Source organism: Panulirus ornatus, chromosome 32 (genome assembly GCF_036320965.1).
Source record: "Panulirus ornatus isolate Po-2019 chromosome 32, ASM3632096v1, whole genome shotgun sequence".
Lineage (NCBI taxonomy): Eukaryota > Metazoa > Arthropoda > Malacostraca > Decapoda > Palinuridae > Panulirus > Panulirus ornatus.
In genome coordinates, this window is record NC_092255.1 from 22,010,170 (window position 1) to 22,024,836 (window position 14,667).

General features: G+C 39.1%; 1 protein-coding gene and 1 long non-coding RNA gene across 3 annotated transcripts in view; one reads left to right on the forward strand and one right to left on the reverse strand.

The window, feature by feature from the left end:
• The window catches only part of LOC139759166 (uncharacterized), a 287,348-nt gene that overhangs the window by 152,056 nt on the left and 120,625 nt on the right, over nt 1-14,667 (forward strand). Inside the window, exon 4 of the long non-coding RNA XR_011715005.1 lies at nt 7,063-7,101. This is a non-coding gene — a long non-coding RNA (uncharacterized lncRNA). The remainder of the gene's footprint in view (nt 1-7,062; nt 7,102-14,667) is intronic.
• Nucleotides 1-14,667, reverse strand: part of LOC139759164 (homeobox protein araucan-like) — a 200,982-nt gene that overhangs the window by 84,070 nt on the left and 102,245 nt on the right. The gene's annotated exons all lie outside the window — the stretch shown is intronic.

A 14,667-nucleotide genomic window follows, 5' to 3' on the forward strand; every position in this document is an offset into this window, starting at 1 on the left:
CTGTGATTATATATTCGTCTGGTTTATCGATAGCATGGTTAATATTTTTGGATTTGTTTTATTTTTCTGTGTCATTGTGTTATTGTCTAGTTAGAATATAATTTCTGTGTTGATAATATGATGCTTAATTACATATGCGACGTAATACAATATCTATAAAGATGAGTGTATGCGTATGTATACCGATACATTAATGTAAGTAAAGAAAGGAACAGAGGGGGCCAGGTGAGGATATTCCAAAAAAGGCCCAGTCCTCTGTTCTTAACGCTACCTCGCTAACGCGGGAAATGGCGAATAGTTTGGAAAAAAAAAAAAATAATATATATATATATATATATATATATATATATATATATATATATATATATATATATATATATATATATATATATATATATATATATATATATATATATGCAAGCAACATTGCACGGACAAAAAGGAATGAGTGTGTTACGGTATAGAAGAAATCAATCTAAGCTCTTAGGGTGTTTGTCGACCTTACTCATAAAGTTGGAAATGTTATAGGGAGGAGGAAGGACGAAAACAGAAAGAGCATTCCATATCATCGCTGTTCCAGGAAAGAATGCGGTATCATAACGGTCAATTCTCGTGTGGTTGGTGTCCAAATGGAAACTACGGGAGGCGACACCCATTCGCTTGCCGTGGATCCAGGCCGAAGTGACTGGGAACACTGGCAGAAAGCTTACGAGGGTGGTCGCAGAAATATGAGCAACATCACGGACTGGGATAGTTAAAGACAAGTAATTGTAGAAAAAGAAGGAAGGTTTTTGATACTGTTCTGACTCAGGGATATGAACCTGTGAATCAAGGAACAGAGAAAAGCATAAAAAACGAAATTGACGGAAGTATAGAAAGCAGAGATGTATTCCACACCTCCGATATTTCGGACGACGAAAGCCACGCCGAAATTTTCGCCGACCCCCAGTGGCCCTTATACCGAGAAAGCCCAATTGATGATCTAAAAGGGAATGGGACTTTGACTGAGAAAGTGAGAGTGAAGAGAGAGTTTCAAAGACTTCGAAGATCATAAGAAGTGAGAGCGCTAGGGGTGTAGTTGGAAAGGCTAGAACGGTCTCCTTTTAACGGATAGGCTACATCAAGGCAAGCCTTCGAGATAAAGGGAAAGTTGGGGTTTTCACAGAGATGGAATGGTCGTGAAGGTATCAAGAGATAACTCAGAGGTACACTGCCTTTCGAAACAATCAGGTATGCCATCTGGACCATATGCCTCGTCCAGTTGTAGCTGGGAAGAGTTCTTAGGAAGATACTGCGCTGATGCGCGAGGAAGATACAGAAGAAAAATATTTAAATGGAAGGAGCTGGGAGAGAGTAGATGTGAAATTATCCGGAGATGATTTGCCGAAGAGAGCGGCATTAACAGATGGACATTTAGCTATAAATTGATCCGATTGGGGAAGAAGGGGAAATACTGAGTTGCAGAAGTCGATGAAGGTGCAGTTGGTCAAGATCCAGGTTGATTTATCAGCTAGAAACAAAAAGACTCAAACCAGCACAGCGTCTGTCCATTAACGTGGGCTTGACTCATCTACAAACATCTTTGCACTGCAACGAAGGCTGAATGAAATCAGAACGTAGGCACTTCGTGGCCTAGTACACTCTGCCCCTGATGTGGCAGGCATCGGAGCGAGAGATATCAAATCATGATTGGGGGATAAAGATTTAGTAGAGGAGGGGACTCTGGGACGCCATCCCAGCCAAGATGACCTTATGGCCATCAAAGCATTACTTGTCTCGAGGAAAATCACAATAAAAACTGCGCAAGGAAATTCATTGCGCCCTCACAAATCTGGCATTTCGTGAGAGGGGCGTAAGCATGGTCATCGCTGTAATAATAATGATCTTAATTTAGGGGTTGCTAAATTCATTGCAGCCACAAACTTGAGAGTATAGAGAGAAAATTGTGAACTTGTATGATGGTGCAAGAAAATGAGGGAGGGGGTGTTAGATAGTCTTTACTCAAATACTAGGGTGGAGAGTGATATATTATCTACTGATTGCTGATGAAGTACACGGTGGTTGGGATGGGTCCGTTCTCTGCGAGTGTGTTTTGAGCTCGAATGGGTTCGTCGGAAACGTGGTGCCGAACTGCAACTAGGGGAAAAGGGATCTTCGGTGGCGGGAGATAAAGGTGGCTAGCGTGGCGCAGTAGATAATTTTTTCTAAATGTGTAGTGTGAATGACAGAGTATATAATTTATGTGGTGTTTACACACTCGCATTCCAGTTAAGTTTTAAAAGCAGCTTCTTGGCAGAATCTACAAGGGACGAGCAACCCAAGAGGCTGCAGGAGGGGAAACCCCCCTCCCAGCTCACCCATCGTGGCTGTCACTTTAATATGAATGATTATTTTAACACTGAGCCAGACCAGACGTGTCATGATATTTATTGTGGTGGAGGGAAGGAAGCGTTGGAGGAAGGCAGCCGTGGTGGAGGTGGCTGGCGAGGGCAGAGTTTTGTAGTGGTCGTCTTGGCCAGTGGAAAGTGTTGATGGGTGGAATAATGTGATAGGATAGCGGGTGGAAGATTGTGGAGCTGAGTTGGTGAGTGGAGGAAGGTTGTGGGGTTTTGACAGTGATTTAGAATACAGTAGTGTCGGATGGACAAGCGATGTGGTTGCTGAAGGTGGGAAGACTACTGAGGAGTTGGATCAAGGTGGAAACGGATGTATTAAGTAGATTATGTTAGAACGCTGAGTTGGCATTGGTTGTCGGTGGATGATGACTGTGGTTATAGGTGTAGAAAAGGTGCTGGTCACAAGAGTTGGTGTTAGGTGGTTGATGGAAGGTGGTAGTTGATTGGTGGAAGGTAAGGTGATGGTAGTGGTGATGGATAGGTATAAAGATAATCATTGGTCGTGGTGATGTTGATAGTGATGCTGGTATGGTGTGGTGGCTGGTGGGAAAATGATGGTAGTGGCTGGAAGAGGAAAGGGATATGGTTGGTGTTGGTTTAGGAAAGATGGGATTAGTTTGTGGTAAAGGAGAACAGCGATGGTTGTGGTGGTGACAAAAGGTGAAGGCCGGCCGTGGTGGTGATAGTTGGCCGAAGTCAGTGGTGTGAGCAGAGGCAAACGGGTGATGGTGGAAGAGGTTGTGGTGGATGGCCGATGGCAGTGGTGATGGATAGAGGCTGTATGCAGTTGTAGTTCGAAAATGTCCTTGTCGAACGACATAAGTGAAAGTAATAATGAAAATAAAGTCGATAAATAACTATAAATACGACGAGTGAGGTCAGGCCATCATTACTGGTTGAACAAAATCCAACGCTGATAGCGAGGGATAGAGAGAGAAATTCAATATAGTTTCACTGGGACCTCGGCTACGCGTAGAAGGGAGCGAGGCAGGCCGGGGGGAGACTCCGCTTCACGGTCTCTGACGCCTCGTTGTTGTGGCGTCAAATGATGGTGTTTTGTGAGGGTGTAGCGGGTGTGTTATGGTAATGTTGAGGTGGTATGGTCGGGCGGGCGGTGGATGGTGGGTGGTGGTGGCGGGTGACGGGCCGCGGGCACTGGCTACCACCTCACACCCGCCCGTTCGCCCGTCCGGCCTCACTCTTCCTTGCTACGCTGACTCGTCATTCCACATACTCTAGAACGTTTCTGTAGCGCTCCGTAGATACTCGTCTACGTCACACGTACCGTTTTCTTTTACGTTAATCGCTGGTGGCTCCGCTTTCATTAATGGCTATATCATGGTTATATAAAAACGTACAGGAACTGGCCCAGTATCGTTAACCTTCAACCACCACCAGTTCTGTTCGTATCTGCCCCTTTGTTCATTGGTGATTAATATTAATTCATTTATTTGCTAACGAGATGAATCAGAGACTCATGTTGTCCTCTGACATGTCTATCCAGTTTGTGTAACTTATTTAACAGTTTATCCTCACGTAAAAAAAAAAAAATAATAAAGAATTAATCCAGTCGCCTAGAAATCGCATTACATGACAGATTTATTACGGAAGAGAAGATGATCAGTTAAGCGCATTTCCTTCTAGAAAAAAAAGAAAAAAACTTGAGTCATTTAGTAACTTATAATTGGTATTACAGCATCACAGGGTTACTAGCAGTGCAGAAATAGCCTTATGATAATACGCGCCTCCGTCGTCAACAATGAGTTTACTGTGAGAGGGAGGCTTTGTGAGCGCTGTGTGTTGTTTGTGCTGCTGGGCCACGGCGTACGTCGTCCACACGCTTACAGCCGCACCTGCATATATGGGACACAGGGAATCCTCCTCGATTCGCCGTTTAAATTTTTGTAACACGCGTGTCCAAAAGGCTACAGGAATAAGACTGATGATATTGTAATGATGATGGTGATGACTTTATGATGGTAGTGAGAACGAGGAATGATGTGATATTGATAATTGGTAATATCGGAAACGATGCAAATGACATTTGCTAGAAAATGGAGAACGCGACCATAAATTACACCAAGGAAAACGGAGTGTGTACGACATGCCAGCGAAGCTTCGAAATAAAATGTGCTGTTCTTGGTATAATATGTATTATTCAGTATGTTTAACGTGTCTTCTTATGTACATTGATATATTATTCAATATTGCACAATATTGCGCTGCTTCCAATTGCAGGGAAATGATGGACTCCTTTGGAGTGAGAAGTTGTCTGGCGAGACTGTACTTCCGATGATGTAGTCTTGCCAAATGTGACTTCTCTTTTGTAGTAACCTTAAGCTGGCGGAGTCCGATATATATATATATATATATATATATATATATATATATATATATATATATATATATATAGTGATTCTTACGGCTTTATATTCTTACGGTTTTAGACACAAGGAGCGAATTAAGCAAATCTGACATTATTTTCTGTTTTCATGGCGAAATAAATGGATTTCACGAAAAAATCAATAATAATGATAATAATGATTATAATAATATAATAATAATAATAATAATAATAATAATAATAGTGATAACAATAATAATGAGAATGAAGATAATAATAATGATAATGATAAATTCCTTTATAATTGTTATCATTAGTTTTACTAATGGTACTTAATGTCACGACGATAATGGTGAAAAACGTGGTGACATGGAAATAATGATAACTGATATTATTGTAAAACATGAACAAAGAAAAATCTGATCACTGATCACAAATGAAAAGCATTAAAAGGTCGGATTTTTTTTTCACGTAATTTCACAAACGCTAAACGTCACTGTGCATGAAAAAGAAATAATATCAATGAAGAAATTAACATCTCAATTTGAGAAATATATGTATACCTGGTTTGAAAGCAGCCACCTTGCTGGAATTTCGATCATGATATTTTCTTTAACACAATCCCAACATCGTCTTATTCATAATCGTACCGTCGTGCTCAAGGATCGTACCGTCGTACTCAAATATCGTACAGTTGTACTCAAGGATCACACCATCGTACTCAAGGATCATACCATCGTACTCAAGGATCATACCATCATACTCAAGGATCGTACAGTTGTGCTCAAGGATCGTACAGTTGTGCTCAAGGATCGTACAGTCGTGGTCAAGGATCGTACAGTTGTGCTCAAGGATCATACAGTCGTGGTCAAGGGACAGACGCTGACCTTTGCTCCCACTGACATGACAGCATGTCTTAACCTTTCCCTCCTCTGTGGAAAGTGTTACTTTCAAATGCTATCATCTGGATACGAGTCATTTTATGTATGCTTTACTTGCATTTCCTTCAGAAAGAAGACATGTTTTCTCCCTCGTCTCCATCAACTTCTTCCGTCTGCGAGAGACTAAAACTGTTGATGAAAAGGAAATTCATCATATTAGCCGTTCACCTTCTCTCTCTCTCTCTCTCTCTCTCTCTCTCTCTCTCTCTCTCTCTCTCTCTCTCTCTCTCTCTCTCTCTCTCTCTCTCTCTCCCCGTCAGGGAAGAAACCGTACCATCGTCAGGCAGGCAGAAGAGAGGGGAAAGAAATCCATTGATTATAACGATTAACTGGATGAGCTTCGAATCACACGGTTCGAGGAGATCGCTCGCCTCATCTGTATAACCATACACCCAAGGTGGCTGGATTAGCCGGAACACAGCAGTAACGAGTATTGTGATCATTCATGATAAAGTGACGAGCAAATGATCAGGTCACAATTCAATCTAAGTGTTTTCGTAAGTTCACGTCCTGATCGGAAAGCTGAAAAGTCTCGTAATTTTCTTAGTATAACCTGTGAACCATTTCATTTAAGCACACACAGACACACACACACACACACACACACACACACACACACACACACACACACACACACACACACATTTACACACATAATATGCCCTTTCCCTCCTAAAACACTGGAAGTCACCACATCCACTTTGAGCTACATATTCAAAAAAAAAAAAAAAAAAGAAATGACTCTTTTCCTTGAGTAAAAAAAAAAAAAAAGCCTTGAAAAATAACGCCATCACTTTTCCGACTCCATAAAAATCACACATATTTTCCCCCGAAAGACTCCATAAACGTGTGAGGCTTTTCCTTTAGGGAGGCCATTCGTCGGGTTGGGGGTGTTCCCGTGAGCAGGAGGAGGAGGAGGAGGAGGAGTACTGTGTATATAAATCAAGTTGGGGCAGGAGTGTGTAAATCATGCCATTACCCGGCGCACGGTGGCAGCGGGACGTGTGGACACGCTAATACAACACTGTTTGCAGTATAAATTCTTTGGAGCGGAAAAGGCCGGTAATTCGGCGGTTGGCTTTGCGGTGACGACCAGCCTGGGCCCCGACACCCACGAGCCGTGGCGGTGGGTGGGGTGGCTCCTGCTCCACGGGTACCCGCGTCCGGAGAGAGAGAGAGAGAGAGAGAGAGAGAGAGAGAGAGAGAGAGAGAGAGAGAGAGAGAGAGAGTGTAAATAAAGGGGTTTAACTAAACCGTTTGTTCATCTCCTTTAACTCATTTCTACGTTTAATTGGAACCATATATGAACTGTAGCTAATTTTCTATACAGTGGAATTCATCATTTCGTTTCATATTAATTTTTTTTCTCTTCATTTTACAGATATAGCGGAGTGTTGCTTGACGTGTAAACGAACTTCAGGTTAGAATTTTTACAGTTTTTACATAAATTAGAATTTGCGTGTATATGAAGGTATATGAAGGTGCGCGTTCATATGCACTTTATTCGTATATATATATATATATATATATATATATATATATATATATATATATATATATATATATATATATATATATATCATAGGCATAAGCTAACCTTAAATGTATATACCTAGTCGGAGTGATAAAGTAAATTCCCGGTTGTAGATAATTACAACACAGGACGTAAGCTCACAATCATTAGGGAGGGTTGTGGGGGAGTTGTTATTATAAAGGTTTACAACCACAAATTCTCTATTTTTTTTTTTCATCAAAGAATTGTGTGAAGTTTTCCACAATCAGTTATGTATTATTCAGATGATGTAACGTGTAACTGGACTTGCCTGTTGCACAGTTATATCGTCAGATTTTTTTTTTCCCCTCCTCAGTGTTGTGTAGAGAGGAGGAGGTGTGTATGTGTCCCGCATAACAAACAGGACATTTTGAACGTATTACTTGTCGCCTGAGGAATACAGAGTGTTGCCCCCTCTACACCAGTGGTGCTGGAAGATGCTTATCTCTTTTTCTGCTTTCGTTTCTGAAGCAACGTTTATTTTAACATCTACTTGAGTACATCATCCAGGAGAAAAAAGTGAACAAAAAACGTATTCTTCCGTTTTCTTACTAGGATGATCCTAGGGGGTATATGTTTAAAGAATGGGGTTTTAGTACAGCTTAAGTGATAAGAATTTAAGGAAAATTTGAATGAAGTTTTGAGAGGACTCGTTTTAATCACATATTTTGTCATAGTTGTCGAATATATATATATATATATATATATATATATATATATATATATATATATATATATATATATATATATATATATATATATATATATATATGGTAGAATAGGAAAATTATGTGATAATTCTTTAACTCCCTATAACGAAACAGCTATTTAGTCAAGTGGTTATGAATTGCTATGGTTGTATGTTTACCAGATGGACACTCACGATCGGTATTTATCAGTAATTCATCCTAACCGCAAGACCGCTTATGCTCAAGATGCAGCTTACAATGTGAAGACAATCATTTCTTATTCTTTTAACTGTTCATGGTTCACCCATCAGCTACACATATAACACCACGCTTCGTAAACCTGGGTTTTCGCCCGGTGGACGTGGCTGGCTCCCTAGGTGCTGAGAGATATCAAACAAGGGATCTCATGGCCAGGAAGATACGATATGAGTGTGTGTGTGTGTGTGTGTGTGATTTTTCATTTAGTAATCATATAAATGTGCGCGCCGCCGAAACGTCACTGAGATATACGTAAAAGCTACATACATACATACATACATACACATCGCTATCCAAGCATCAGTACTTTGTTGTGAGTTGCTGTCGTAAAAGCGTGCCTGGCATAGATTGGCTGGCCAGAGACGCCCTCAAATACTCTCAAATATCCTCATGTAATTGTTTCCTTGTAAAATAGGGAGTTATGAGACAGCCCATGCCATCTTTCCAATTCTCATAACTATTACTTTTTTCTTTTCTTTTTTTTACCTCCCGTGTATCAAAACGCCAAACATAAATTGACGGGGAAAAAGAGATATATATTTTAAGTTCTTTTTCCATGTTAATCATCTTTTATGCTCCCGGCTGGAAGGACATCATTCAGGATGTAAATATGTATTGCATGTGTAACTTTTGTTTTTCTCAAACATGTGTGCATGTTACGGTGTACCTTGCACTGTGTTGTAATATTAATGTGAGAGTATATTGACACAACAGGATCCCGTTTTCTTAATAGGAAAATTATTATTATTATTATTTTCATTATTATTATTATCATTATTATTATTATTATTATTATTATTATTATTATTATTATCATCACTAGTAGTAGTAAGTAGTGGTAGCATCATCATTATCATTGTTATTGTTCGCCGTTTCCCGCTTACCAGGGTAGCGCTAAAAAAACAAAGAACGTCCTCATTTGCTCATCACCTCCTTAACTATGCTGTTATCATCATTATCATTATTATTATTATCATCATTATTACTATCATTATCATTATCATCTACCATAAGAAATTGAGACTGGAGAAGTAGGATTTCCCTTGATCAATCCATGGTTACAGGCTACGGTCATCAGATCTTCACAGTAGCTAAGTGTTAATCGAAAACACAACGACACTGGTTCTAAAATTAGAAAGAAGAAGAGAAAAATTCATTTGGATCACTTTTTTTTTTCCTCTCAACTATTCGCCAGTCTCGGTTTTCACGAAAGTAAAAATGTAAATGTAACTGCTCAACGGGTGACTTCCTCGGCGTGTATAGCACACGTTGTACATTGAAGCTAGGAAGTAATTATCCATCACATTCTCTGTGCGCTCTGGATGGACAAGTGGTCTAACATTCATCATATATATATATATATATATATATATATATATATATATATATATATATATATATATATATATATATATATTTCATACTATTCGCCATTTCCCGCATTAGCGAGGTAGCGTTAAGAACAGAGGACTGGGCCTTTGAGGGAATATCCTCACCTGGCCCCCTTCTCTGTTCCCTCAGTAATGTTTAGATGGTTTGTTAATTATCTGGTCATTAGGAATATTGGCTGTGAAGGTCATTAATCAAGGCCATTATCGTCAGGCTATAACAACCTGTCGGAAAATCTTGATCACCTTCTTCAGGTGTTCAAGATGGCTTATTAAGACCATACCTTCCCTCTGCGTATATATATGGCTCCTGAATATATGAAAAGTGAATAACTGTATAGATAATATGGTAATTAGATATTATGGAGGTAATTGAAAAGTATAGTCTTAAAGGAAGGTAGCGAATTTGTTTATCATATTTCTTAATATCAAATTTGCAGACTTTAAAACATTTGGTCTATAATGTGAAGTTGGAAATGAGCCTTCTCTACATGTGTCAGATATGTTGGAAACGTGCAGAATACATGTGTTAGTGTGGTTTGTCATCATTATCTGCTGGTTTCGTGAAATTGCCTTCATTTTGAATTACACGCACACACACACACACACACACACACACACACACACACACACACACACACACACACACACACACACACTCACACACACAGATAAATACAGGTGTAAAACTCCCTTCCGGTACAATATAAATAGATGATTTCAAAACAGTTTATTACACACAGACAGACAGGCACACACACACACACACACACACACACGCACACACACACACACATACACACACACACAGAGACAAATACAGGTGTAAAACTCCCTTCCGGTACAATATAAATAGATGATTTCAAAACAGTTGATTACACACAGACAGACAGGCACACACACACACACACACACACATGTCCAACAAAATGATGGACTCCTTTGGAGTGTGAGACGTTTATTAATGAGAGACACCGGTACAAGAGCGTGGAAGATGATGTTTTCTCTGGCCAGTTAACGCCATGCTTGCGAAAATCCAGTAAAAACCCAGGTTATATATATATTATCCCTTGGGATAGGGGATTAAGAGTACTTCCCACGTATTCCCTGCGTGTCGTAGAAGGCGACTAAAAGGGGAGGGAGCGGGGGGCTGGAAATCCTCCCCTCTCGTTTTTTTTTAATTTTCCAAAAGAAGGAACAGAGAATTGGGCCAGGTGAGGGTATTCCCTCAAAGGCCCAGTCCTCTGTTCTTAACGCTACCTCGCTAATGCGGGAAATGGCGAATAGTTTGAAAGAAAAAATAATATATATATATATGTATATATATATATATATATATATATATATATATATATATATATATATATATATATATATATATGCGCCGAAAGATGCAATACACTTTCATAATTCTTACTTTGAATAGCTAAGAGATTTCGAGATATCATCATATACCAACACAAGAGCAGTACCTGAATCATGACTCCTTTTCTATACTTCATATTTCCATCAAGAAACACGATATATTCCCCTACGATGACTCACCTACAGATACCAGGCAAACAACTCGTCACGAAGTCTCGAAGGAGACGTACAAGTGCCTGACAAGGTTCCAGACACCTGGTGATGACGAGGAGTGAGGTGGAAAATGACCGAAGCTTAGCCTGAACCTAGTGACCACGGCCGAGTTTTGAGACCACTGATGTTCCTTCCACTCACACGAGATTTTCTTCTCACTATTCTGCGTAAATCTTGAGATGCAGAGAGCCAGTAATGATAATGGGAATAGTTATGATAATTATACCAGTAGTAATGGTACTTGAGATGGCAGAGAGCCAGTAATGATAATGGGAATAGTTAAGATGATTATACCAGTAGTAATGGTAATAATGAGAGATGGTAGAGAGCCAATAATGATAATGATAATAGTTAAGATGATTATACCAGTAGTAATGGTAATAATGAGAGATGGCAGAGAGCCAATAATGATAATGATAATAGTTAAGATCATTATAACAGTAGTAATGGTAATAATGAGAGATGGCAGAGAGCCAATAATGATAATGATAATAGTTATGATAATTATACCAGTAGTAATGGTAATAATGAGAGATGGTAGAGAGCCAATAATGATAATGATAAAAGTTATGATAATTGTAACAGTAGTAATGGTAATAATGAGAGATGGCAGAGAGCCAGTAATGATAATGATAAAAGTTAAGATCATTATAACAGTAGTAATGGTAATAATGAGAGATGGCAGAGAGCCAATAATGATAATGATAATAGTTAAGATCATTATACCAGTAGTAATGGTAATAATGAGAGATGGCAGAGAGCCAGTAATGATAATGATAATAGTTAAGATAATTATACCAGTAGTAATGGTAATAATGAGAGATGGCAGAGAGCCAATAATGATAATGATAATAGTTAAGATAATTATAACAGTAGTAATGGTAATAATGAGAGATGGCAGAGAGCCAATAATGATAATGATAGGTTATGATGATCATAACCGTAGTAATGGTAATAATGATTTGAAATTCATGAATGATGTCCATAATGATAACAGGATTGATATCACTTAAATGAAACACTTAATTAACGACTGCAATAAAATTTTTACACTGATGATGCAGTAATCAAAATCATAATAAAAATCTTCTTAAATGCTTCTCAAATATTAATGATTTTTTCATTGAATACTGTCACGTTTTATTTATATATATATATATATATATATATATATATATATATATATATATATATATATATATATATATATACATATATATACATATATATATATATATATATATATATATATATATATATATATATATATATATATATATATATATATTGTTTTAAAACATGTTTTGGACAATCACATGTTTACCAAATGGCGTCCTAGCTTCGTCTCTTCGCTGTATATCAACTGACTGTTATATTTTTCTCCTGTGTCTCCCCTGATGATGTGATTATTACACGAAAGTGCACTTGGGAACTTTTCGTGTTTCATTTTCCCCGTGGACTCATAGGAATATCTTGATCACGCGCAAAATTGTGATCCTTTCCAATATATATATATATATATATATATATATATATATATATATATATATATATATATATATATATATATCCCTGGGGATAGGGGAGAAAGAATACTTCCTACGTATTCCCTGCGTGTCGTAGAAAGCGATTAAAAGGGGAGGGAGCGGGGGGCTGGAAATCCTCCCCTGTCTTTTTTTAATTTTCCATAAGAAGGAAGAGAGAGGTGGGCCAAGGAGGATATTTTCTATAAGGGTCAGTCCTCTGTCCTTAGCGCTACCTCGCTAATGCGGGAAATGGCGAATATGTATGAAAAAAACAAGAAAATAAGTTGTGTATATATATATATATATATATATATATATATATATATATATATATATATATATATATCTCCAATCAAAAACACGATTCCAGCTTCCGAATCCAACACATTTAACGACTGTAAATAAAAAGTCAGCTACTTAGCAGCGTCATCTGCAAAAACAATTGGCATCACTGGGTCTAATGAACGACACCCACCATTATTTCCCTGATTGTTACAAGATAAGAAAACACTTGGGAAGTGCCTGATTACAATCATTGTCTTAATTACACACACACACACACACACACACACACACACACACACACACACACACACACACACACACACACACACACACCCCCCCCCGATAGTAACACGAGCCGGAGATAACGCGTCTATCAACGCGGCCGAGAGATAATTGAATGGGTCAAACAGGAGAAAATGCAAACACGGCTGCCACACTGGTCGGTATGATACCCGCCCCTCACCATCACACCTAGACATGGAGGACGCCTTCATCACACTGCATGAAACCTCACCACCCCCAGACACTGAGTGGTACCACCAAAACACTAGAAACTTCTATAACACGACCATGGCGTTGGAGAGCAGGATGAAACGCCACAACCATCATGTGGCACAGGAAAGTACCATACACATCACACTAGATGATGTAAGATACCACCATCACACTAGACCACAAAACTACCACTATCATACTGGGTATGATTATGAAACGCCATTAAACTAGACTATAAAACACCACCACGCTGGAGGGGAATCCAACCACCTCACACTTGAATGTGTCGTCACGCTAGGCTCGAGTAAAACACCGTCACACTTAAAGAAAAGAAAGCCACAATCATCACACTTGAAAGATGGTTTCAAGACGGGGTTCTGCGAAATTCTATATTGATAATTGTGGGGAGAGAGAGAGAGAGAGAGAGAGAGAGAGAGAGACCCATCAAGTACTTCATGATTTATAGATGGGCCTCTTTTAACTTGAGCTTCGCTACTGGTTGCCACGGAATCGCTTAAGAAGCGACATAACACTTTGCTTAAGATGTAGATGGGGAAGGAATGGATAAGGGAAATTGCGAATACACGAAATATCCCAAGTTTTATTCGTGATTCCTACACCAAGAGTATGTTGAAAAACACTGCACTAGATGGTACACCGTCACACTAAACACACTACAATCATACTGGCGAGGATGGTATAAAACCACAATAAAACCACCATCAGAGTGAATAGGGTAAATCTCCACCATCACACTGAATTAAACCCACCATAGCGCTTAACGAGATTCAACCTCTTCATCACACTAGTTGCAGTTAAGACACCGTCACACTGAAATGCGAGGCACCGCTGTGTCACACTTTCAGGACGGAAATATCATACGTAGACAGGACAGAACACCACACCATCACACCAAATAAGATAAAGCCACGTTCATACTAGGACAGCATAAAACGACATCTTCACTTGACGCATCTGAGCGCCGTCAACACACTGGCCAGGGTAAAAACATCGCCATCACACTGGGTAAAATTTTTAAGAACACCATCACACTGGTCAGGATGGAACGCCGTCACACTGAGCGTAATGTAACGCCACCGCATTTATCACAAAATGCCACTGTTACCTTGGTCACAACACGGTAATGTGATCACACTTGACCTAACTGAAGACCGCCATCGCACTAGATAACAAAACACAACTATGAAACTGGAC